The 4,794-nt window shown below is 40.8% G+C and overlaps 1 pseudogene; it reads right to left on the bottom strand.

Moving 5' to 3' along the window:
- Positions 1-2,052: 2,052 nt before the first annotated feature.
- Positions 2,053-2,131, bottom strand: LOC118550370 (U4 spliceosomal RNA; annotated as a pseudogene).
- Positions 2,132-4,794: the final 2,663 nt, after the last annotated feature.

The raw sequence follows: 4,794 nt of genomic DNA, 5'->3' as shown, positions 1-4,794 counted from the left end.
AGCCTTGGTAACTGCCCTGGCTCATTAATGTCTGCTTTCTAAAATCAAGTGGCATTCCTCTCTTCAGATATTTGAAGGTTTCTTGTGCAAATCACGGTGGAGGCCAGAAGGTAGTGGGAAATAAAAGGACCGAAGATTAAAAGCATCAGATCTTATGACACAGAAAATCAGCTATAATTTAATGGGAGAAAAGTTGAAGTACAAGGTTGGAAAGAGCAAGAGGTAATCATACACTGAAAAGCAAAGAGCGAGAATCTTGTTGGTCAAATTAATATTTAGAAGTCTAACACATAAACGAGTTTGGTACAGTAGCTGTAAATTTGTTTAATTGAGTCCTCTAAATATTAATATTCCGAGATCTTCTGAAGAACTAGCGTGACGTCAGGCACAAGGAGGCCTGGTGAGGTGCTGACTAATGCCAGTGCATCAGTGCGTTCATTTTGAGATAATTTTTTTGAGAGAGAGAGAGAAAAGGAAAAAAAAATACCAAAATAAAGCTTTGACATCTCATTTTCCAAGTCAGAGAAAGCATATATGTTATCCTCATTTCATATAAATTTCTAAAATGTTCTAATTTGTGATGTGTTGTGCACTGATAGGAAAGGTAGATTAAGGGCATGTCATGTGCTTTATAAAAAGAATTTCAGAAGGAAGAGACACTTATTTGTGGGGAACTGACCGATACAAAGATGATATTTCAAAATGTCTTTTTATGCAAAGGCAAAATGTTGGTAGGCTTTCTTGCTTCTGTGGCTACAGAACTCTGCTGCATGTAACTCACAGAGGTTGCTATTGCCGGAAAGGCAGGCTCCTTCATGGCAAATCTAACAGAATGGAAATCATCATGATAGAAATGGCAGAGCATGATACAGAGAGCAGGACTGTAACTCACATGCATCTACTAGGCAATTTTATTATGAAAGCCACTAGGATCCACAGAAAACATTTTTTTTTTTTTTAAGACTTTTACAGCAGAAGTGTGTCTGGCATTTCTATTAAGATATTCCTGATCACATCTCAAAATATTTCTCACATCTTAAAATGTCTCTTTAAGATGGGATCTTTGAGATACAGTGAGTGAATCCTGAGCCACTCAATGGATCTGGTCTCGTTAGATGTAATAGGTGTGGTAATTGGTTGCACAGTCTACCATAGTTAATGCTCCCTGTCCCATTGCTCTTCTCTCTAGAAGGTCAGGTCTCCCTACTGTGTTGAACTCAGGCATCACCATTCTACTTATTTGAGCCAATGGACCATGAGTTCGTGAAATGGATCATTGTCAATGTCTTGGAGTGAAGAAAACATCAATCAGAGTCTCAGCCAACCCAAGGTGCATGAGAAATAAATGTATTTTTTATTGTAAATCATATTGTTGGAACTTATAAAAATGAGGGAAATCTTGCCATTTGTGACAACATGGATGGACCTTAAGAGCATTATGCTAAGTGAAATAAGACAGAGGAAGACAAATACTGTACAATTTCTCTTACATGTAGAGTCTAAGAATGAATAAACAAAAGAACAACATCAACAACAAAATCCCAAACTCATAAATCCAGAAAACAGATTGGTGGTTGGCAAGAGGGGGCAGTGATGGGTGAAGGTAGTCGAAAAGTACAAACTTCCAGATATAAAATAAATGAATCCTGGAGATGTAATGTAGAGCATGGTGACTATGGCTAGTATTGTACAGCATATCTGAAAGTTGATCAGAGAGTAGATCTTAAAAGTTCTCATTACGAGAAAAACATTTCTTTTTTTTTTTTAATATTTTATTTATTTATTTGACAGAGAGAGACACAGCGAGAGAGGGAACACAAGCAGGGGGAGTGGGAGAGGGAGAAGCAGGCTTCCCGCTGAGCAGGGAGCCCGATGCGGGGCTCGATCCCAGGACCCTGGGATCATGACCTGAGCCGAAGGCAGACGCTTAAGGACTGAGCCACCCAGGCGCCCCACAAGAAAAACATTTCTAACTACGTGTCGTGATGGTTATTAACTAGACTTACTGTGGTGATAATTTCATATCTAATCATTATACTGTACACCTAAAACTAACACAATAGTTTTCAATTAGCCATAATCGCGCCTCGGATAAACCTCATTGGCTACGATACTGCCACTGCGCAAAGCTTAAAACTAACACAATAGTATGTGTTAATTTGATCTCAGTTTAAAAAAATTTTGCCATAATAATAAAGGCCTTTTTCCAAGGTGCAAGTGGAACCCACAGGGTGGGTTATGTGACTTTGGGTGTGTCAGGAGAGTAAGCTCGGGTCCTGATAAAGGGGCCGGGAAAGAAGAGGACAGGCTGAGATGCTGAGCGTCACGGGTGGCTCAGAGAATGGCCAATCAGGACAAAGCTTCTGAAGCCATAACCATTCTTCCCAGATTCCTAGGGAAGGGAGGGATCTTGGGATCTCTCTGGGCCCAGCAAGAAAGTCATGGTATAGGAAACACGTCCTGCTCCGGGTGCCAGAGACCCTAGCCTCAGATTCCTCCATAAGGAGTTTAGCAGGTGGATGACTTGCCCCACCCTCTGCTCAGAGTCACTGTGTGGCAGTCCCTCACCCAGAGGCCCCGCCAGGTGCGGCGGAGGGACTTTCTGAGGCCAGAATGGAGGATTGAACTGTGGCCTCCGGGCTATAGATCTACAGCCTTACAGGAACCAAAAGGGCCCCAGGCAGTCAGACTGGCTTCTGGTGAGGAATGCCAGACCCCCAATCCTACTTCTGCTGAGGTCCAAGGTTGCAGCAACCTAAACTAAAGAGGACGAGCCATAGCACATCCCCAGGGCCTGTTGGCCATCCCAGATGTGTGCAAGACGTTTATAACTGCATCCTAACCCACCTACTCTGCTGAGAAATCCAGAAATCAACAGCAGAAATGGGATAGTGCAACAACAATAAATCCACACCATGGGGCCCTTGCTTTGGAAACGGGGCTTCGACAGTGAAAAAAAATTATTATATGAAGCTATAAAAATGGTTATTCATGTTACACTGTGGGAAATCATTTTGAAAAAATATTGCCCAAGATAAAGTAAAAGGTAGATAATGTCCCTAATGAGCTTCTTACTTGAGTTTAAAAAAAAAAAAAAGTAGAAAAAGAGACTGCTCTTAAAGTGAATTAGTTTCTATTGAATGGTTTTAAAAAAAGGTAATACAACAAAGAGGTGATCTCAGAAAACAAACAAAGATTGGCCTGTTTACAGAAAGGAAGAAAAGAGCATTTTGACAATTAAGAAATCCAGGGACTTGCAGGGTTGAATGATGCCATTGATTCCCATCAAGGCAGTACAAGATAAAACTGAGGGCCTATTGAGTGACAGCCTCAGGCAAGGACAAAATCAAGATTTTGCCCCTGCAGCCTTAGCTAAATTCATAAGTGAGTCACATGGCATCCAGGAAAGGCTTTCAGGTGGCTGGAGAAACAGTGGCTTAGGGAACAGAGGTTCTCCTAAGGAAGCCTTTTAGGCTCAAGTTATCCACAATTAAATCTATAGAAAGGGACATGAGTGCTCACACATGGAAGGGATGGCAGGAATCAGATATTAAATATCCAATTATACTGGAAATTTTATTGATTACATTCTATTTACTGAGTATTATCACCTGTCTGTTCCACTATTGAATATTCTGTGTGTGTGTGTGTGTGTGTGTGTGTGTGTGTTTGTGTGTGCGTGCGCGCGCACGCGCACACAAGTGCAAACTGCAGTGGGTGGTCAAGCAGCTCATCCTTTTGGTTCCTAGGTCTCTGAAATAGGAAGAGCCATAGGCAGACCTGATGAGATTCACTCAGAGATCCTGGTCTTTGCTCAAAGCAGAGACTGCCTGGGGCTGTTGCATTGTTTTGCTGAGTCAGAGGAAGGAAAGCTAATACTAGTGGTTGCCTCTGGTGCTAAGATTTACTCATCATGGTGAAGATATAGAGATATATAATACAGTCTATCTGAAAATATTATCTAATTAAGAAGAAGAAGTTAATTTTGAGGGTTTCTGTGGTACAGATTTTTAAGCAATCAGTGGGTAATTTTCTCACTCATTCTGATGCTAGATAATATTCAGTTCCACTTCACTTGTTTTTGAATGCTCCTGCTTTACTAATTAAGGATTGCTTTGTTAGGTCTGATATCCAAGATCTATAAAGAACTTCTCAAACTCAACACCCAAAAAACAAATAATAAAGTCAAAAAATGGGCAGAAGACATGAACAGACACTTCTCCAAAGAAGACATACAAATGGCTAACAGACATATGAAAAAATGTTCATCATCATTAGCCATCAAGGGAATTCAAATCAAAAACACATTGAGATATCACCTTACACCAGTTAGAATGGCGAAAACTGACAAGGCAAGAAAGAACAAATGTTAGAGAGGTTGTGGAGAAAGGAGAACCCTCTAACACTGTTGGTGGGAATGCAAGTTGATACAGCCACTTTGGAAAACAGTGTGGGGGTTCCTCAAAAAATTAAAAATAGAGCTACCCTATGACCCAGCAATTGCACTACTAGGTATTTGCCCCAAAGATACAGGTGTAGTGAAAAGAAGGGCCATATGCACCCCAATGTTCATAGCAGCAATGTCCACAATAGACAAACTGTGGAAAGAGCCGAGATGCTTTTCAACAGACAAATGGATAAAGACCATGTGGTCCATATATACAATGGAATATTACTCAGCCTTCAGAAAGGATGAATACCCAACTTTTGCATCAACATGAATGGGACTGGAGATTATGCTAAGGGAAATAAGTCAAGCAGAGAAAGTCACTTATCATATGGTTTCACTTATTT

This window comes from Halichoerus grypus, chromosome 13 (genome assembly GCF_964656455.1).
Source record: "Halichoerus grypus chromosome 13, mHalGry1.hap1.1, whole genome shotgun sequence".
Classification (NCBI taxonomy): domain Eukaryota; kingdom Metazoa; phylum Chordata; class Mammalia; order Carnivora; family Phocidae; genus Halichoerus; species Halichoerus grypus.
This window is presented reverse-complemented; position numbering and strand designations above follow the sequence as displayed.